The sequence below is a fragment of the Pan paniscus genome, chromosome 17, assembly GCF_029289425.2.
Source record: "Pan paniscus chromosome 17, NHGRI_mPanPan1-v2.0_pri, whole genome shotgun sequence".
In the NCBI taxonomy this organism is placed as follows: Eukaryota; Metazoa; Chordata; class Mammalia; order Primates; family Hominidae; genus Pan; species Pan paniscus.
Genome location: NC_073266.2, coordinates 51,942,429 through 51,965,528, shown reverse-complemented (window position 1 = coordinate 51,965,528; position 23,100 = coordinate 51,942,429). Strand labels below are relative to the sequence as shown.

General features: G+C 37.7%; 1 protein-coding gene and 1 pseudogene across 10 annotated transcripts in view; one reads left to right on the top strand and one right to left on the bottom strand.

Annotated features, from left to right (window-relative positions):
• DTNA (dystrobrevin alpha) overlaps nucleotides 1-23,100 on the bottom strand; it is a 410,756-nt gene that overhangs the window by 321,252 nt on the left and 66,404 nt on the right. The gene's annotated exons all lie outside the window — the stretch shown is intronic.
• Nucleotides 4,607-6,199, top strand: LOC129394590 (large ribosomal subunit protein uL1-like; annotated as a pseudogene).

The following is a 23,100-nucleotide window of genomic DNA, read 5'->3' as shown; positions in this document are numbered from 1 at the left end:
AAGATGTAATGAAAAAGTGAGAAGCATGCATTAACATTGGGAAATTTTAATAGATATATGGGCATTATCAAAAAGAGCAAAATAGAAATGATAAAAATAAAAATTATGTATAATAAATGAAGGATTCATTCAGGGAGTCGAACAGCAGACTGAACCCAGCAGAAGAAAGGGTGGGTAATATTTAAGACATGTCAATAAAATCATCCAAACTGAAACACTAGAGAAAAAAAAAAGAGTGAAGAAAATGGGACAGATATCCTGTGACTGTAACAAAATATCTAATGATCTAAGATATTTGTAATTGGAGCCTCAGAAAGGTAGCGGGGAGAAAATCAAGGAGAAGAAATACCTGAAAAGATGATAGGTGAACAATTTCCAAAACTGGTAAAAGATATCAACCCATGTATGAAGAAAGTTAAGTAAAACCCAAGCAAGAAAATTCAAAAACAAACAACTAAACAAACAAAACAAACTCCACCACCAACAACAACACGTTGAGGCATTTTGTGATTAAACTATTGAAAAACAAGGATAAAGGGTAAATCTTAAAAGCAGCCAGAGGAAAAAGACATTTCACACAGGCAACAACCTTAGGTACGATGTCTGAGTTTTCAACTAAAATATTGACGGCCTTAAGACGATGCAATATCTGCAAAATAATGAAGGAAAGCAACTCTTAATCTAGAATTCTATGTTCAACAAATATATCTTTCAACATGAGGGTGAAATAAGATGAGAAAGGTTGAGAGTGTTTATTTTTAGCAAATACATACTATAAGAGACAAGGAAAGTTTTCAAGGTGAATTCTTGCTGAAAGCCTGAATCTACAAGGAGAATTGAAAATTATTAGAGTGGATAAATGACTAAATATCTGGGTAAGTATAAAAGACCTTTTAAAAAATTACCATCTATCTACCTACCTACATATCTATCATCATCTACCTACCTATCTATTCACGTTTTAAAAACTTGTGACTGTTTAAAGCAAAAATAGTAACACATTTTGTGTTGTTACCTATAAGTAAATAAAATACATGATGAGAAGAAAGCAAAGGACAGCAAGTAAATAGAATTATACTTTTTAAAGGTTCTTACATGGTTATTTTTGTAATATTATTTAAAGGTAAACAATAATAAAGATGCATGTGTGCAATCTTAAGACACAACAACGAAAAATAAAAACACTCCATTGAGGTGTAGTAGAAAACATCAATGGACGAGATAAAAAGAAATAATAAAATTTTTAATTAGCTCAAAGAAAAGCAAACAAGGAACACAGGAACAAAAAACAGATGTGACAAATAGAATACAAATACTAAGATGGTAGACTTAAATCTAATGACAGTAAACATTACATTAAATGTAAAGGCCATGGTCACCAAAACAGCATGGTAGTGGTATAAAAATAGGCACATAGACCAATGGAACAGAATAGAGAACCCAGAAATAAACCCAAATACTTATAGCCAACTGATCGTTGACAAAGCAAACAAAAACATAAAGTGGGAAAAAGACACCCTATTTAACAAATGGTGCTGGGATAATTGGCAAGCCACATGTAGAAGAGTGAAACTAGATCCTCATCTCTCACCACGTATAAAAATCAACTCAAGATGGATCAAGGCCTTAAGTAAGATCTTAAACTATGCAAATGCTAGAAGATAACATCAAAAAAACCCTTCCAGACATTGTCTTAGGCAAGAATTTCACGACCAAGGACCCAAAAGCAAATGCAATAAAAACAAAGATAAGTAGGTGGGACTTAATTAAACTAAAGAGCTTTTGCATGGCAAAAGGAACAGTCAGCAGAGTAAGCAGACAGCCCACAGAGTGGGAAAAAAAAAATTTCACAATGTATACATCTGACAAAGGTCTAATATCCAGAATCTACAATGAACTCAGACAAATCAACAAGAAAAAAACAAACAATCCCATCAAAAAGTAGGCTAAGGACATGAATAGACAATTATCAAAAGAAGATATACAAATGGCCAACAAACATATGTAAAAATGCTCAACATTACTGATGATTAGGGAAATGCAAATCAAAACCAAAATGCGATACCACCTTACTCCTGCAAGAATGGCCATAATAAAAAAATAAAAAAAAAAACACATAGTAGATTATGGTGTGAATGCAGTGAAGAGGGAACACTTCTACACTGCTGGTGGGAATGTAAACTAGTACAACCACTATGGAAAACAGTGTGGACATTCCTTAAAGAACTAAAAGTACAGCTACTATTTGATCCAGCAATCCCACTACTGGGTATCTACCCAGAGGAAAAAAAGTCATTATACCAAAAAAAAAAAAAAAAACTTGCACATGTATGTTTATAGCAGCACAATTTACAATTGCAAAAATGTGGAACCAATCCAAACGCCCATCAATCAACGAGTGGATAAAGAAACTGTGGTATGTCACACACACATATATTTATACATATACACACAATGGAATACTACTCGGCCTTAAAAAGGAATGAATGAATGGCATTCGCAGTAACCTGGATGGGATGAGACTACTATTCTAAGTCAAGTAACTCAGGAATAGAAAACCAGACATCATATGTTCTCACTCATAAGTAAGACCTAAGCTATGAGGATGCAAAGGCATAAGAATGACACGATGGACTTTGGGGACTTACCAGGGAAGGGTGGAAAGACGGTGAGGGATAAAAGACTACAAATGGGGTTCAGGTGATGGGTGCACCAAAATCTCACAAATCACTACTAAAGAACTTACTCATGTAACAGAATACCACCTGTTCCCCAAAAACCTATGGAAATAAAAAATTAAAAATAAATTTTGTAAATGGACTCAATATTCCATTATCAGACTGAATAAAAAACCAAGACCAAACTACATGCTGTTTATATAAAAAATGCTTTAAATATAAAAACACATATTGATTGAAAGTTTAAAAATGGTAAAAGATATACCATAAAAATATTTGTGTGCCTATGTAAGACACATTAGATATGTTAAACTTCAAGACAAAGTATTAATATGTTATCAGAGATAAAGAGAGACATTTCATGGTGATAAAGGGTCACTTCATCAGGAAGATATACAACTAAAAATAGGGCTTCCAAATACCTACAGCTAAAATGAACAAAATTAAAGTGAGAATAGACAAACCCATAATCATTGTTTAAAGGCAAGCAGAAACCCTTTTGAGGCCCTTTATTTCAACACTCTTACACAAATACTATTACTGACCCACAATAAACTGGGATGGGGTGTGTTTTGGGAGAGAAATTTTTGGGACCTTTCAAGGCAAGTTGTATCTCTAAGGCTGTAGCCTAGAAGTCTGATACAAAATGTGGGAGACTCAGAGCACAGTTTGCTGACCGCCAGCAAAGTTAGAATGTTCACATGTATGACAAGACATGGGTTGTTTGTCCCTTGCAGCCTCTAGGTGGAGTGAGTCATAAACAACCTCATTCATTTTCCCTGACTGTCATACAAATATCACCAATTTACGGCTGGGCATGGTTGCTCATGCCTGCAATTCCAGCACTTCGGGAGGCTGAGGCAGGCAGATCACCTGAGGTTGGGAATTCGAGACCAGCCTGGGCAACATAGTGAAACCCCATCTCTACTAAAAATATAAAAATTAGCCGGGCATGGCGGCATGTGCCTGTAATCTCAGCTAATTGGAAGGCTAAGCCAGGAGAATCACTTGAACCAGGGAGGAGGAGGTTGAAGTGATCACACCACTGCACTCCAGCCTGGGTGACAGAGTGAGATTCCATCTCAAAATAAATAAATAAATAAATAAAACAAAGCAAAAACAAAAATATATCACAAACCAATTTATTTGTGTTCCATGATGAAACAAAGATGAGGAAAAATGTGTTCATACCCTTGATTCCCTCCCTGCAAGTTTGTCTTGATTGTCAATTGCTGACTTGGGATCTGAGTGGGATATTCTGGGTTCCTGGAAGACTACAGTGACCAATAGGACATTCTCAATCAAAGGCAGTTCTGTGGCAGTCACTTGTGTGACACAGGCCATGCAATAGTCACACAGCTTTACCACTGGCTTATCCTGAAGGCTCCATGCAGCTCTGTGAGCATTATGCCTGCAGGTTTGAGCCCAGGATCAGGACTCTAGGATTTTCCCCAGAAGATGGTTCTATGGGCAATTCTCACTGGGTTTCACAGAACTAAAGCTTGCTTTATAAATGTAGGGAGAAAGAACATCATGGAATGTTTTCTGCTCCAGAAGAAGAAAAACTTAAAATTTCTGACAGGCTCTGGCATTTTAAGAGAGGTCATTAAGCACTGGAAATGTCTTGGTTGAAGGCCAGACTTGAAATAAAGTTGTTTGAAATGCTGTCTGGAGACAGATATTTAAAAACTGATTAGTCCTACTCTTTATTGTGGTTAAAATAGACTTTCTAGGGGAAAATGGGGAAGAAAAATCTAACTATCCAGAAGAAGATGGCATGATGGTTGATGTTACACAAAGGCTATAATACAGTCATTTGAAGGATAAATCAGAATCCATCCAATCCCAAGTAGCTAAACCAGAATAATCTTGAAATTTTTGTCAGAAAAGTAAAACACAGCTATAGATAGTATTAAAGAAAAGTTTCGATGAAAAATCCAATCTTTAGGGAAATGGAAAATTACTTTTATACAAAGGTAAAGGAAGACTGAGTGGTCTTAATTTACATAGAAAAAAAGGAGGTTGAAATTTCAAGACCATGTTTGGAAAAAATTCTACGTGAGAAGGAACATCAGATCTAGCATTTGACTGAATGTTTGTTGAAGATGACAGATTTGTTTGCTGTCCTTAGAGATGAAATGGACAGTGGTCATTAGGTGTTGGATATAGTAAGAGAGTCAGAAATAAGAGACAACTTAGATGAAGAGTTTTGAAGAATCACGTATAACATCAAGTAAAATCTTCCTTACAAACTCTTGAAAAAATAATCAAATATACAGTAAATTCACTAAAAGAAGCTTATGCATTATATTAAAATATTCCAAAGCAAGAGTGTATCAGAAAATGCAAAGATAGAAGATGAAGTTTAAAAGCTTGACAAGAAACGAGTGATGGAATTTTATCAAAATGAAACTTCACAAGAAGTTCACCTTACAGGAAAGAGACTCTAGAAAGAGAGAAGAAATGTTTCACAGCAGATACAATATCAGCTATGCCTCTGAGGAGCTGGACACCTATAGAAAAGAATTATTTCTATGTTGTTGTACTATTTTAGTAAAAGCATTACATTATGACTTGTTCAACCAGACTACCATACATTAAGAAAAACAGGCATTTCTCATGAACAATAAAGTAACTAGAGATAATTGAAACTTTAAGAGGTATTTCTAGGTTTAGGCAGGAGGATCAATTGAGGCCAGGAAATAGAAAGATCTGGGCAAAACAGCAAGAACTCATGTCTACAAAAATAGTAATAAAAATAAAAATCAGCTGAGCATAGTGGCTTGTGCCTGTAGTCCCAGCTACTTGGGAGGCAGAGGTGGGAGGATCACTTGAGCCCAAGGGTTAGAAGATGCCTTGAGCTATGATCACATCATTACTGCATTCCAGCCTGGACGACAGAGACTGTTAAAATAATAATAATAATAATAATAATAACAATAAAAACAGGTATTTCTGTTGGCTTCAAGCTGTTCTGCAGCTCTACCTTTCCAAAAACATGTGAGTGTGTGAAGTTCCTGGACGGCCCCAGCGATGCCTCCTGCAGGGTGTGGCCCAGACCATTGCTCACTGTGACTCTAAGAAGGACAAACACTTCTGGGGCATCATTGGGCTGAAGTCCACAACCCACTTCCACTCCTCTGTGTGTATCCTGGGGGCCAGCAGCACTGTGACAAGGCCAAGGTTGTGGAGTCCCCCGTATGGACCTGGAGGCGCTGGAGAAACTCGACAAGAACAAGAGGCTGGCCAAGAGGTATGGTACCATTTGGCCTTGGAGTCTCAGATCAAGCAGATCCCATGGATCCTTGGCCCAGGCCTAAATAAGGCTGGCAAGTTCCCTTCCCTGCTGACACACAACGGGAATATGTTGGCCAAAGTTGATGAGGTGGGAGCCCACAATCAAGCTCCAGATGAAAAGGGGGCTATGTCTGGCCATGGCCATTGGCCCCCTAAAGATGGCAGATGATGAGCTTGTATGTAACATCCACTTCACTGTCAGCTTCCTGGTATCGCTGCTCTAGAAGAACTGGCAGAATGTCCATACTTTAAACATGAAGAGCACCATGGGCAAGCCCCAGTGCTTGTGTGAAAGTACATTCTAATACATTTCAGTGCCACACACACACAAATGAGCGAAGAACCTTCCCTTATATGTAGAATCTAAAAGAGTGGAACTCGAGACTACAGACTGGAATGGTGGTTAGTTATTAGGGGCTGGATGGGTAGGGGTTGGTCAAAGGATACGTAATTTTAGCTAGGCAGGAGGAATAAGTTCAAAAGATCCAGTGTACAACATGGTGGCTGTAGTTAGTAACAATGTGTGATATTTTGAAAATCACAAAAATAGATTTTAAGTGTTCTCACCACAAAAAATGATACCTACATGCGGTAATGCATAGGTTAATTACCTCGATTGAGCCATTCCACAATATATACATACTGCAACGCATCATGTTGTACATGATAAATGTATACAATTTTAATTTTTCAATTAGAAGAATAAAAAAGAGCCTACCCTTTATCCAGTCCTTTACCCAGTCTCATGTCAATTAACGGTTATAGCATATAGAGTATGACAACATGTAGCCATGTGTAAACAAAATGAGGTAACAGGTGCCTATTGAGACTAATGCATGTTCTTCATAAGTTCCTTAGGAGAGATCTTAAAATGGGATTTTAGGCATTTGGATATATTGGTGGTAGCAGTGGCAGGAGAGGAGGGAAGCAGGAGAGGCTGTAAAGTTTTGAGAGGCATTTTTGTTCCTAATATTTATTTAGGGCCCTAAAGTTGTGTTATGTGTGTAGCTTTCTGCTTTGCCCAGCAGACCTTTCTCATACAAAACTTTGGCTACTTAGCACAGACTTTTAAACACAGAGGAATAAAGGAATAAAGGAAAGCAGAAATATAGAAGCTAAACAGGAGTTGCCAAGTGCAAAGTTAATTGTATATGTGACATGGGAGCAGAGCAAAAGGGAAGGATCCCATGTTTACTGAGCACCTACTGTGTGCAAAGGAACCTTCTATATGTTATTCTACTTCATCCTTTTAAATCATGTGATTTAGAAATCATTATTTCTATTTTATGGATTAAGAAATGGGATGTCAGAGAGATTAAGTGACTTGCCCTGGGCTCAGGATTAATAAGTTAAAGTACATAAATTTGATCTTATATCTGTGTGATTCTTAAGCCTTACATTCTTTCTACTGTTTTCAGGAATAAAGAGGAAATACAGCTAGGTGGTTCATCTGCTTTCATCCCAAAGCAGATGAACCACCTAGCTGTATTTCCTTGAATCTCAAAGACTTGGTTCTGTTCCACTGCAAGGTAAATACAGCAGGTGTGGGAGTTAGATGGAAGTGGGGGAGAACCTCCTAGGCACCTAATAGTAGAACTGGTGAGCCTATACCTAGATTAGACTCTGCAAAAGTCAAGAGGAAACGGGAACCTGATGGGAAGGCTGGGGAGACATAATATGGTTTATTTCATAAACTCACTTAAGTCTCTAAGAGTACGGGGTGCTAGAAGCCCTGAACTCACATTCCGCCTCTGCTGTGCCTTACAGTGAGTTACTTAATCTCTATAAATGTATTTTTTTAATTTGCAAAAAGATGATAATAATATTGGCCTCACCCAGTAGCTGTGGTGAATACTAAATGAGCTGCTATATGTAAAACACTTAGGAAAATTGGTTAGCACATAGCAAGCTCAATTAGAGTAACTATCATCATTATCATGGTTGACAGAAAATATATGAATCAGAGTATTCTCATTTAATACACATTTTCTACAACAGTGGAAAGTCTGAGAAAGGTAAGAAAAACAGCAGATTTGAATCACTTAGGGATAACAACGATCGGCCCAGTCAGACTGGGCCTGAATCAGAATCTCTAGGGCTGGGTTCTGAGCATCTGTTTATCTAAATCTGTTTATCCCAGATTCTAATGTGCAGCCAGGGTAGACAACTTTTACCATTCTACTCACATTTTTGTGTTTTTCTTCCTCAGTCTCTCTTGATTTTTTACATATATATTATGCATTAAGATACCTGACTGAATTTTGATATGATGTCAGGGCCTCGCACAAATGCATTTTATTTCACATGAGGTGGTGACCCTGGACATTAGCAACAAGTTTTTATAATACAAAGAAAAATGAATGCTGTGTTGCCAAAATTAATGGAAGAAAATCTGATATGAAACTTAATTGTTTCTTGATACCTATTCAATTTAATTTGTATGGTGAATGTGTGTGTGGCCCAGGTAGTACCTACTTTTTGGAATGGGGTATGTTGAAAAAGCATCAGCTGTGCTAGAAAGCTTACAATGGCAGAACGGCCCTGAGCAGGACCCTTTGCAGAGAGTTAGAGACTAGGCATGATGTAATCCATTTCATTAATTTAAATTAAACAGGATAAAACTCTTGCTAACATCAAAGCAGCCACCAATTAAGAGCACCTCAAATCACAGGGCCAGTGCATGACTATTCAAGATTTTCTTTTTTTGTTGTTTGTTTGTCAAGATGGAGTCTCTCTATGTTGCTCAGGCTGGTCTCAAACTCCTGGACTCTCAAGCCATCCTCCTGCTTCAGCCTCCCAAAGTGCTGGGATTACAGGGGTGAGCCACCACACTCAGTCTGTTCAGGATATTTCATCTGAGTTTAGGGTGCGCCATTCATAAACTGAGTCAAGTCTCTTTTCCTGGGTGAGAACACCTGTAAGCACACAGTATGAGAGTTGGCAAAATGGAAGAGTATCTACAGTGTTTCTGATAGTGGTTTTCAGCCCTGGAAACATTTTAGAAATACTGATGAGACTTAAAGTTAAATATGGAGGACTGTGCCTCTTACTCAGAACTTTTCATATAACTGATCTTAAGTGGGGTACAGACTTGGGTGCTTTTGCTCTGTAGTTAGAGTTGAGAACTGCTGATGTATCAGAAAGAACATAAACTTTGTAGCCAGTCAATATAGGCTTGAATTTTTTGCTGTTCTGTTGGCTTGATGTGAGGAACTTAACCGAACCTCAGTGTCCTTATCTGTGAAAAGAATGTAACACTATATACCTTACAAAGGCTATTATGGAGACAAGTGGCAATGAATGCAAAGCACTCAGTACTGTGCCTGATACATGGTAAATACTCAGAGCTGCTTACAAAGTACCTCATAGCTTTCTTTTCAATACTTCTTTCTCCTCTTTAGGTATCCTTCACTCCTCCCCTGGAGCCCACTCAAAGCTTCCAACCTGGTATCCCCATGTAGCTCTGCCTTACATAGAGGTACCTCAAATTTTTAAACTTCCTCAACAACTTCCCCACTTTAACTGCATCCAGTGCAAGGATTTGTGACCTCTGGAATTACCCGCAGGTCTTTAAAAACTGCTGATGTCTGATCCTACCACCAGTATTTTGTGATTTATAATCCTTGTTGCTAGTATAATTTCTCCAGATACAGCAATGCAAATCTGTGCAAATTCTTCAGGATGTGGTTTTTTAAAAATCTTTGGAATAAAAGTGAAGTATTCAGGGACAAGGAAAAATACAGAGTAAACATTTGGTAAGTCACACTTCCATTATTTCTGTAGTAAGCATTTACTGAGCTCTTAATTTGTGCTAGATGTTAGGTATAAAAAAGTAATTAAGACTCTGTCCCTGCTTTCAAAGAGTTCACAATGTAGTAAAACTGATAGAAAATAAATGCAACTTATTACCTCATAGGTATAAAAAAGTAATTAAGACTCTGTCGCTGCTTTCAGAGAGTAGTAAAACTGATAGAAAATAAATGCAACTTATTACCTCATTTATCCATCACTTTTATTGAGTGCCTACAATGCACCTGGGGACATTTTAGGTGCTGGAGATACAGATGTGAACGAAAAAACTCCCCAAATGACTATACTCAGTGGCTTAGATTTTGGTGGGGGGAATTAAAGAAAGATGTTTTTATGACAGAAGTAAACACAGGGTAGTTTGGCAATTTAGTTCAAAAAGGCAAACTCCCACCTAGGGAAAGGTTTACAGGAAGGTCTCCTTGAGAGAAGACAGGACAACTGATTTTTGAAGAACAAGGAGTTAGCCTGGCAGCTAATGGAACGTATGTGTCATATGGTTAATTTTATGTATCAACTTGGCTGGGCCATGGGTCAAACATTAGTCTGAATGTTTCTGTGATATTATTATTATTATTATTATTATTATTATTTTGTGTGTGTGTGTGTGTGTGTGTATGTGTGTATGTGTATAAAATTAACATTTAAATCAGTAGCCTTTGTGTAAAGCAGACTGGTCTCCATAATGTGAGTGGGCCTCATCCCATCAGCTAAAGGCCTTAATAGAACAAAGATTGACTTCCCCCAACCAAGAAGGAATTCAGCGGGAGACAGCCTTCAGATGTGCACTGCAATATCAACTTTTTCTGAGTCTCCAGACTGCTGTCCCACTCTGTAGATTTTTGACTTGTCAACCTCCATAGTCACATGAACCAATTCCCTAAAATAAATAGTTCTATATATGCACATCCTATTGGCTCTGTTTCTCTGTAGAATCCTGACTAATGCAGTATGCATTTGAGTTAGATGAATCCTTTCTGGTTCTTCTCAAGACTCAGTCCCACCCCTTGCTTTTTTTTTCTCACTATCACCAAGAAATAGATGTCATCCAACATGATCACTTTCAACTCTGTTTCCATTTACCTCAAAGGTTCCCCTTATCTTTATTGGTTCACTCCTCCTTTTCTGTTTAAGAGGAAAAGTACTCCCTTTCCTTCCTAAGGCTAATCTTCCACCTGTGCTTCAGGTCCTTCTCAGACATTCTGTTGCAAGTTTGGTCTAATAATGATCTCCTCTCTCACATCTGCAACCTCTCCTCCTCTCCTTTCCCTTACGATTCACTCAAGCCTTCTCCTGTACACACATTTCTACACACAAAAATGTCTGGGTGTGTACATTCATGAACATGACTGAGTCTCTAGATGGGCTGAGTCCAATGAGCTCAGATCCAGCCAGGCCATTTCACAGAAGGTAGGGGCACAATTTACTTGACTTTGCATTTCTGGCCTCCTGTTAAGGGTCAAAGTTTTGTGCTGGAAATATCATGGATTCAGCATAGTAACATGGGTTTCCTCAGATGTTCAAGAGTCTTGATTGACAGTCATGAATATATTTGATTAGTTAATTATCACTTAATAAATGAGAAATGGGCCAGGTGTGGCGGCTCATGTCTGTAATCCCAGCACTTTGGGAGACGAAGGCAGGCGGATCACCTGAGGTTGAGACCAGCCTGGCCAACATAGTGAAACCCCATCTCTACTATAAATACAAAAATTAGCCAGGCATGGTGGTACGTGCCTGTACTCCCAGCTACTCAGGAGGCTGAGTCAGGAGAATCACTTGAACCTGGGAGGCAGAGGTTGCAATGAGCCAAGATCGTGCCACTGCACTCTGGCTTGGGTGACAGAGAAACTCTGCCTCAAAAAAATTAAATAAATGAAAATAAAAAAATTATAAATGCTTTAGGGATAAATTTTCAAAAGGAGTAATAATAAATTGAGACTTTTATGATTATGCATGGGGAAACTGTAGGAAAGTAAAAGGACAAAAGAGAAGGAGGATAGAGGATAGAAAATCTGGAGATAAAATGAAGATGAGTGGCAGATGGGAAATTGTAGGGAATGAGATAAACCCTGAACAGAAGTGCCAGGAACTCACGTTATCTAAGATCTTATCTTTTTCTTTATGAAATAACATGATTTACAACCAAAAGCCAGTAAAAATCTCTCTCAAATTTTTAACGCCAGAATGCCTTGACAAATCATATCACTGCACAAACACACACATACACACGGTGGTGTAGAGTGGTTTGAGGCTACATTGTGCTGAGTTATTGGCAGAATAAAATGGCTTGACTTATCATAGATAAACTATGAAATCCCATATTTCATTTTTTTCTTGGCCTTATTTTTATAAAATTACCCTTCATCTAGTGTGAACAACAAAGACTCAGATTCATACTGAATATGTCTCATTTCCCAATCTATTGCTCAGAGTATTCCTATTTCTATAGAAACAATATTCATTTTTTTCTAAAATTTCAAAGAGCATTCTCTCCATAAAGCAATATTCATGTAAGAAAACCGCATAATTGCAACATGCAGGAAAATAACATAAAATTGTATTTTTAAAAACCCTGCAGAATAACATACTTGATAGTGACATTAAAAGTAGGGCAAGGATAAAAGCTTTACAGAGACCAAAATTTTCTCTCGGGTGAAAGGCTTATTAAATTCAATTTAGTTACATATATGTGTTTTGTGAATATAAAAGAGTAGAAAATATACACTATTGAATTTTTCTAAGATGTGCTGAAGTCTTGGAGTTATTTCTTAATTGAATTTGATGTCAAAATAGCAGTTAGGTAAAATTTTTTTTTAAGATCTATAACATCGCATGGTTTAACCCTAAGACAAAAGCTGTTGACCTGTTGATTGATGTTAGTTCCAAGTTTATAGGTTATCAGTTATTATAAGTGACATAAAATTATATAATCAGATTTTGTATATGCTTCAACTTAAAAATTTCTTATCAATCTGTATACTTTTAAATTCTGATTTATTAAGTATAACACAAAGTATTTATAAAACAAAATTTTAAATGACTTCCTTCATAATCTCATTTAAATTCTTAAATTCCCAATCTAAAAATATCATAACAGCCAAAAAGTTGATTTTTAAATAACATCATTTATTTCACCTAATTTTAAAGCTCAACTTTTTAAGGTAACGAATAGTAAATCCACTTTAAGTTTTTAAAATAAACATACTTACCATAATCTCAGCTCATAAAGCTAAGAAAAGGATTAAAAGCTTATTAATGATTGTTAACAATTAAAATAAAGACATCTAAAATGCCCAAATTTACCATCCTTAAATTAAAAAAATGTTAGTTGACGCAAGCACGCTTGAACATAGTTACCATTGTGACTAATTCAAAAATTTTGTGGGGGAATATCAAGTGGTCAAAAGAAACCTCAGGGTTCAACCACTCCTTAACATGGAATTGAAAAGGCAAAATTGATGGTATATTGACGACATACCATGGAATGATTTATTCAGTGTCTTTCCAACAGTTGAGATTACACGATCCGGGTATTTCAGTTATTAACCTTAAAAAACCTAAATGCACTTAACAACAGATGTCATTGCAGAGAAAAAAGGTGATGATGGCTTCAAAGTATAATGCAGTTTTAAATCTCTATGGTGTATAAACATTAAGGCTCCTTTTATTCTCAAGATCTTTCACAGTACTGATCAGGAAGGTCTCTGATCTACTTTATGTAGGCCTGACTGATGTTTCATAGTGGATTCAGTAGGATCCCTGGAGAACATGCTTTTACATGGAAGATCAGAGTTAGAATTACAGTTTGGAAACTGGATTCTCCCACTGTGAATATAATAAGATGTCCTGCAACGAGAAGAGAGGTTACAAGTAGACGACTCCAGCACAGCGGCTCTAACAATCTGTGGCAACTTGCACAGTCTGTCTCATATTTCAAAGAAGACAGGTCACAGACATGTGTCCTCACACAGAATTTTTGAAGAACTTTCTCTGAAACATGTGCATTGGGTGTTATGAAGGGAAGGCCATGTATTGGTTTAATTTCTTTGTCCATTAGGTAAAAAAATTCTAGATGTTTGTCAAACTTTCTACCATTTTTAATCCATGAAAAATTGGACTTTTAACTTCTGAAACTGTGTATATCAAAGTTCCCAAATGCAGGTTTTATACTACTTAATCAGCTTAACCTAATCTGATACCTTCCTTTTTTTTTTTTTTAAAGATTAATTTCTCTCTTCTCTCCTATGCCACCCTTCTCTGCTGGTTTCCCTATTGTTTTTCCACAAACTCCTTCTCAGCCTCATCTTCAGAATTTCTCAAGGATGGACATTACTTTACTTGGTCATTGCTTTACTCTTTTCGCTTCTCACACAGCTTGCATTGGTAATCTTGTCCATTCTTCTGTCCAACCCAGGACTTTCTCCTGATTACTAGACTTATGTCCACCTGCTAGTGGCCATTTTCATTGAGTGTATTTCATTAATATTCCCACAGTCACTGAGTGCTTGCTATTTGCCAGGCATTTTGGTGTCAATGGGAAAGACTTGCACATCTCACATTGTCTATGCCTAAGATACCTCACTATGTGTTTTCCCTCTCTCCTCAAACCCGATCTGCAATGGAGGTGTCACCTACTCTAGGTGGCTGTAGCAGGTTGAATGCTGGTCTCCAAAAGATAAGTCCATCCAATACCTGTGGATATTACAGTATTTGGGAAAAGAGTCTTTATAGACATAATTAAGTTAGATCTTGGGATGAAATCATCCTGCATTAAGGTGGGCTCTAAATCCAAGGATACAGGTTCTTAATAAGAGAGACAGAAGAGAAGACAGAGAGACACAAAGAAAGTCATGTAGAGGAAGGCAGAGATTGGAATTATTTTGCCACAAGCCAAAGAATGCTCTGGGCCATCAGAAGCTAGAAGAGGCAAGGGAGGAACCACCCACTTAGCCTGCAGAGGAAGGTGTGGCCTTGCTGGGGCTTTGATTTTGGACTTCTAGCCTCCTGACCGTGGCAAAATAAATGTCTGTTTTTTCAAGCCATCAAGTTTCTGTTAATTTGTTACAACAGCCCTAGGAAGCCAATACAGTACCCTTTCTAAATTTCCCCCAGCCCAAGGGCCCAGTTTTCTCCTTAAGCAGATTCTTAACTGTCTGTTTATTATTCCTCTTCCCTGTTAAAACTATCACTCTTTGAAAGCAAGACTCTGAATTTCTTCTCTATTTTTAATAACTGATACTTGGCACATAGTAGAAGTGCTGAAAGAATGAAATAGGGATTTGTTTGTATGTTTGTTTTACTGGCTAGAGAAATAGCATAAATCTACATATAATAAAGGCAGATCTCTCAAGTCATTTAAATTATTTTAGCACAGTTGTCTTCTTATTAAATGTTTCTTTTCATTTGTATGACTTTTAAAAATGCCTACTTACATATTACAATATAGATGCTTTGCTAAGCTGTTTGGGAAAAAATAGCAAAGTCACTCAGAATTATTACTATAAGGTAGAGTGCATGCAAATTAATTTTATTAAGGCAGGATTCCTAAATATATCACTCATAATTACATATGTTTTATTTTTAAGACATAAAAGCTTTGCTTGGTAAATCTCCATTCTTTATCTTCAGTCTACAGCAGGCAGCCACACACATGCATGCACTCACGCCCACACTCCAATTAACCCTGTCTATGGAGAGTCAGTGCATTCATGACACAACTGAAACAGCAACAGAAGGAGGCACAGATACACTTAATAGTATTACTTATTTGCATATAAAATAGCCAAATGGTCTAATTAAAAGGCTTGGTATGTATTTGAACAAATGAGTATAAAGCAGCTTAAGAAACATAATACACCTCAACTTAAAATTTTATTGAAAGACAGACGAATGGGAGATAATATGCATAATTTCTAACTAAAAATACACAAATGCTTTATTTCTCCACAATGAAAAGGGCTTTGTATTTAATATGCTCCCAGTAGAGTTTCTTTTTCCCCAACAATAAATAAGACTATGACCTTCCCAGTTGAACTTAGACTCTTCAAAGATCCTTCAAAAGTGTGGGGGCCAGGTGCTGTGGCTCACGCCTGTAATCCCAGCACTTTGGGAGGCAGAGGCGGGCGGATCACTTGAGGTCAGGAATTCGAGACCAGCCTGGCCAAGATGGTGAAACCCTGTCTCTACTAAAAATACAAAAAGTAACTGGACGTAGTGGCGTGTGCCTGTAATCCCAGCTACTGGGGAGGCTGAGGCAGGAGAATCACTTTAACCCAGAAGGCGAAAGTTTCAGTGAGCCAAGATTGCGCCACTGCACTCCAGCCTAGGTGATAGAGGGAGACTCCATCTCAAAAAAAAAAAAGGAAGTACAGACATGTTGGTCGAAGGGCACAAACTTGCAATTATACGATAAAAGCCTTCTGCCTTCTGCCTTCTGGAGACCTAATGTACAGCATAGTGACTGTAGTTAATAATAATGTAGTGTATACTTGAAACTTGCTAAGAGAGTAGATCTCAACCATCCTCACTACACACACACACACACACACGAAAGCAACTGTGTGAGGTGATGGATATGAATATCCTTAAACTGATGAGGAAGTGTAAGGATAGAATGAACTGGAATTATTACAACAACCTGTTCTTAGTTGGGGGTTCTTGCAGAAACATAACCATAATTTATATTTGAAAAACAGGGGAATTTCTCCCCCGCCCCACATTTTCTGAATGTAGTTTAGTGTCTCTAAATTTTGGTGGATTTAAGGCAACTTCAGTGGAGAGTAATATCACTTTGTACACCTTGAATAATACAATTTTAATTTGTCAGTTATAACTCAATGAAACTTAAAACCAACAAACAAATGTGTGGGGTGGATATAGCAGAAGAGGAAGGAGGAACTGATGAGGTGGGAAGGATGAGAGCATATTTCTTTACAAAGCACATTTTAATGAGAAGGTCTTTATAGACTAAGAGCAAGGCAAAGAATACTCTTAAAACATAAACCCTACAAAGCCCTCTGTTAGTTTCCCCAGGCTTCCATAACAATTAAGCAAAAACTGGTTGGCTTTAAACAACAGAAATTTATTCCATAATAGTTTAGGAGGTCAGAAATCCAAAATCAAGATGTCAGCAGGGTTGGTTCCTTCTGAAAGCCCTGGAAGAGAAACTGTTCATGTCTCTCTCCTAGCCAAGGTGGATGGCAGCAATCCTTGACATTCCTTGGCTTGTGGCAGCCTAACTCCAATGTCTGCCTTCATCTTCACACAACCTTCTTCCATGTATGCCTCTCTAAATGACCTTCCCAGTAGGGAACCAGGGATTGAATTTAGGGGCCACTCTAATCCAGTATGACCTCATCCTAACTGTTATACCTGCAAAAACCCTCTTTCTAGATAAGGTCACATTGGGTAGTTCCACGTGAAACTGCCACTGGGAACATTTTGGAGGAAGCTAGTCAATCCAGTACAAGCTCTCAGTCTTTGAAGTTCTCAAATTCACGCCGTAACTCATTAGGTAAATTCTCCACAGTCAAAAGTTTTCAGGGACAACTTTTCCTAATTTGCAATTTGTCCAAAGGTACAGTACCTCATTACATCGTTTTTCCCCGCATTTAAACAATAAATTTGGAGAAGATCTTTAAGGATAGCATAGAATTATCTGTGCACTCTCTAATGGGTGATTAACGTGATTGTCATGATAACTATTCCCTAAATCAGTAGTCCTCTAACTTTAGTGTTCTTCACAATCACCAGGAGGCTTGTTAAAATACAGATTTGCTGGGCCTCACCCTCAGAGTTAGACATTTGTGTATCTAACAAGCCCCTGGTGATGTTGATGTGGATGCCCAGGGGATCACACTTTGAGTACTGCCCTAAGTGATCATCAGGTAAGAGTCCCTATTACTTGCAGGGAGAAAAATCTTTTCTCTCATTATCAAGTTCCCTTCTGCCAATGTTATGAATGGCAGAGAAAAGTAGAATGCTGCATGGTAAAGAAAAAAAAGGAAGGAGATGCCACTTCCGGTGGCATCATATCTCTATTATTAACTTCTGACTGAGGACGAAGTCTAAGAATAGAACAAAGTGCAATGATTACACCAACCTTTTCTTAGTTTAAGGTTCCGCAGAACTATAGTTCATACTCAAATAACGGGAAGTTCTTTATCCCCCATATTTTGTGTGTCTCTAAATTTTGGTGGATTTAAAGCAACTTCAATGGAGAGTAATAAATGTGAAACTAGGGGCAGGGTTCGTTTTTTAAAATTTATTTAAAGATGTATGTGTGTGTATTTATGTGTATGTATTCTTTTAAAGGAGATTTTTAGTTAACTTGATTGTTGTTGTACGGTTTTATTATAAGAAACAGTTTTGAATACATAAATGTCCTTTGACAGTAAAGCAACAGTTAATGGCTCCAAACTTATTTTACAGAAAACACCACATAACTTTACCACAGTCTCTAGTATGTGGAAAAAAAGGAAATGAGTTTAATACTCTTAAATACAAACAAAGATAACTTGGAGAGTGGAAAGAAAAAAATGCAATCATTTAACTGGATTAAAATGTATTCTCTAATAATTGCCATGGTACAACATTCTCACTTTCCGTCGGCACAAGTATAAGTAGATAAAAGTAGTTTCAAAAATGAAATTTATTACTAAATCAATAAAAATCACAATATTCAATAAAACTGTCAATAAATGAAGGATTATGCCAGGATGTTGCTATAGCATCCATTTATAACCTTTTTCTCTAATGTAGTAAGCACATGCAGCAAAATGTTAATACTTTTTCTATAAATTATGAGGTACGATAAAAATTGATTATTCCCTATACTGTTCAATCACTGATTTGTAAAGAAGACAAGCAAATAAGGCCATTAAATAGCATTATTTCACTATTATTGAAATAATAATGAGCCACCATGCCCAACCTGTTATTCATTATTATTGAAATAATGCTATTTCAATAGCATTGTAAGAAAGCCACTACTTTTTTTCAACTCAACTGTGATGTTGAGAAGGCAGCAAATATCAAATATATAACTTAGAAGAGTTAAACAAGTTATTTCACCAGTACTTCAAAAGTCTAACAGTATAATCTTTCACTACAGCACGTGTTTTAAAACACATGCAAAAATATCCTGAGAGAGTAGTGATTTCAGTACTGAGAAGTTCTGTAAAATTCTTAAGGCTCCCAATGATAGTATTATAAATTTCATCTCGATCCTTCTTTAAAATGTTAGGAAGATGGAGTATTTTTAGGGGAACCTATTTTATCTTTGAAAGAAAGTGATGCTAAAATCCGTTGTCACAGTCATGTTTGTTGTAGTATATATTTGTAAAGTTGTTGCCACATCTTGAAAAAAATAGGACTTTTTTCTTTTCTGGTAAAGCTATCCTCTTCACTATCAAATGCCATCTCATAATGATCACATTTATTGTGCAGATTATAATTAACATTCAATTTAAATAGATCAAAAATGAAAATATAGAACTTAATATGTTAAACCAAATAATTTCAGATTCTTTTGATTCAATGTCAATGTTTAATGGAAAGAAATCAAGAAACGTGATTCAAATTTTATTTTTTGAGACAGGGTCTCCCTCTGTCATCCAGGCTGGAGTGCAGTGGCATGATCTCGGCTCACTGCAACCTCCATATCTTGGGCTGAAGCGATTTTCATGCCTTAGCCTTTCAAGTAGCTGGGACTAATAGGCACACGCCACTATGCCTGGCTAATTGCGTGTGTGTGCGTGTGTGTATTTTTTGTAGAGATAGGGTTTCAGTATGTTGCCCAGGCTGGTCTCCAATTCCTGAGCTCAAGCTATCCATCCTCCTCAGCCTCCCAAAGTGCTGGGATTACAGGAGTGAGCCATAGCGCCCAACCTCTTATTCAAATTTTAAATTGCTATAGATTCTCTATAACTACCATGAAAAACTAAGATGCATCATATGTTCAGAATATTTAGTGGAAACAAAACTCATCTCAATGAACATCAAAATAATTGAGTAAACTATGTGTAGGCTTATTTCAATTACTTATGATAACACTGGAGTACATTACTTTAAAAGGCATTCTAAGTTACAAGTATCTTTATGACCTTAGAATTTGTAACTTTCTCATTACTTACTTATTTGGTTAAATAATATATTTGTTTTGAAATTGTGTCATTCAATTATTCAACAAATATTTGTAGCACCCAGCTATGTTCCTGGCATTATGGTACATATTGTCAATATAAGGAAAATGAAAATACAGTTCCTGCTCTCAAGGAGTTTGTGGTCTGCTACAGAAGACATATCTAAAATGAAAATCAACACAGCTGAGGTGCAAAAAGGTATCTAACCCAGAGAGGATGATTAGGAAAAGTTTACAGGGTGAGATCACTTAAAACCTCAGCCCAGAAAGATAAATAGGAGTTTGTCAGGCCAAGCATGGTAGTATGGGAAAGGAAGGCATTTCAAATAAAGGGAAAAGTCTATATGGGAAAGGGTATGTATGAAAAAGAACAAGGTGAAATTACAGAATCTCTAGTGGTTTATTAAGGTCAGCACAACCTAGTTTACAAACATAATAATTCTAAAACAGGAAGTAATATATTTCAAGCACTTCATAATTTGTGTTTTCCTATACATATTTTGTGGTACAATGTATAGGATGACAGAGGAGATGCAACATTAATTCCAGCTTACTAGTAAAGAAATGGATGGCATAAGAGTAAAAGGAAGTCTAGTTCTGAGACTGTGTTTACTAAAGACCTCTGGAAACTGGCTCTCCTTAGTTCTGATTTCAGGAGGAACTACAGTAAGGGAAAGAGAGGATGCAACCTTTACTTCTGTTTCAGTTGAACATGGCCAACAGTAGATTTAAAGCTCTTCATTATATGAGCCTTGGTGAATGAAGAAAATTGATAATTATACCAAAGAGTGAAACCAGGCACTTATTTCCTTTTGAATTTCCTGTCCAGAACAGCAGCGTGTTCTCTTCGTAGTATTAGACATAACATTTAATCCTTATCCCACATCTACAAAATGAGGATATAACACTCATTTGTGCACTAAGCACAGCTTTCATATTTCAATTAAGAAATAAAAAAGGTTGCACACATTTAAACGCCCATTCAGTATTTTTGGAATACTTTAATTCTCTATTCATTTTTCCCCCCACTTATCCACAGAACTTGATTCAGTTGCTCACCCTGGTGAAATTGCAATGTAAGAAAGCAATTAAACAACTGTGAGTTTTGAATTTTAAATAACTTTGAAACAATTAGTTCATTTCCTTTTAGAACTATTTCTAATTACTTTTTTATAATATGCCCTAATTATCTTTACTTTCTCTTCATCGTATCTACCTTCCTAGAGTCAAGTAGGGAAATCAGGCATTATGGGTATCATGTATGTATTATTGTTACTAGAACTTAGTTATCAAATAATGTTTTGAGTTAAATCTCACCACACAGCTTGCTTCCACTGGTGAAACTGTTGCCATGTTCCAATGGACAGTACTCTTAATCAACCAACATTAAGAGTGGCCATGTGTAACAAGCATATGCAGTTTGTCACAGGCAAAGTCTGTCAACCATCTCCATCAATAGTCTCATTCTGGCTATCTTAGTACTGGCCTCATCTCTTAGCATTGCTTCCTCCTTCCCTAAGCTCCAGCCACATCAGTCTCCTGTTGTTCCTCAATAACAGCACATACATTTCAGTCTCAGAGTATTTGTCCTTAGCCTTCCCTTTGCTTCCCCTAGATATCTGCTTGGGCTGGCTCTCAATTTCATTAACATCCCTGCTCAAATACCACTGTATGACAAAGAGACCTTTCTGGACCATTGAATGTAAAAAATTCTTCACTTTCCTATTCCCAGCCTACTCCAATCACTTTCTCTTCTCTTAAACGGCTTTATTTTTTATTCGCATCACATAATATATTATGCATTCATTTCATATTTGTGTATTATTTACCCTCCAGTAGAATGTACACTCCATAAGGGCAGTAACATATTTTTGTTTGTGGCTGTATTACTGACAACTAGAATAGTGTCTGACACACAACAGGCACTTGGTAAATAATAGTTGAATTAATCAATGAATTAAAAATAAGCAAACTAGGGGGGAGGAGCCAAGATGGCCGAATAGGAACAGCTCCAGTCTACAGCTCCCAGGGTGAGTGACGCAGAAGACGGGTGATTTCTGCATTTCCATCTGAGGTACCAGGTTCATCTCACTAGGGAGTGCCAGACAGTGGGCGCAAGTCAGTGGGTGCGCACACTGTGCGCGAACCGAAGCAGGGCAAGGCATTGCCTCACTTGGGAAGCCCAAGGGGTCAGGGAGTTCCCTTTCCTAGTCAAAGAAAGGGGTGACAGACTCACCTGGAAAATCGGGTCACTCCCACCCAAATATTTCGCTTCTCGGACCGGCTTAAAAAACGGCGCACCACGAGATTATATCCCGCACCTGGATCGGAGGGTCCTACGCCCACGGAGTCTGGCTGATTGCTAGCACAGCAGTCTGAGATCAAACTGCAAGGCGGCAGCGAGGCTGGGGGAGGGGCACCCGCCATTGCCCAGGCTTGATTAGGTAAACAAAGCAGCCGGGAAGCTAGAACTGGGTGGAGCCCACCACAGCTCAAGGAGGCCTGCCTGCCTCTGTAGGCTCCACCTCTGGGGGCAGGGCACAGACAAACAAAAAGACAGCAGTAACTTCTGCAGACTTAAATGTCCCTGTCTGACAGCTTTGAAGAGGGCAGTGGTTCTCCCAGCACGCAGCTGGAGATCTGAGAACGGGCAGACTGCCTCCTCAAGTGGGTCCCTGATCCCTGACCCCCGAGCAGCCTAACTGGGAGGCACCCCCCCAGCAGGGGCACACTGACACCTCACACGGCAGGGTATTCCAACAGACCTGCAGCTGAGGGTCCTGTCTGTTAGAAGGAAAACTAACAAACAGAAAGGACATCCACACCAAAAACCCATCTGTACATCACCATCATCAAAGACCAAAAGTAGATAAAACCACAAAGATGGGGAAAAAACAGAAGAGAAAAACGGGAAACTCTAAAACGCAGAGCACCTCTCCTCCTCCAAAGGAACGCAGTTCCTCACCAGCAATGGAACAAAGCTGGATGGAGAATGACTTTGACGAGCTGAGAGAAGAAGGCTTCAGACGATCAAATTACTCTGAGCTACGGGAGGACATTCAAACCAAAGGCAAAGAAGTTGAAAACTTTGAAAAAAATTTAGAAGAATGTATAACTAGAATAACCAATACAGAGAAGTGCTTAAAGGAGCTGATGGAGCTGAAAACCAAGGCT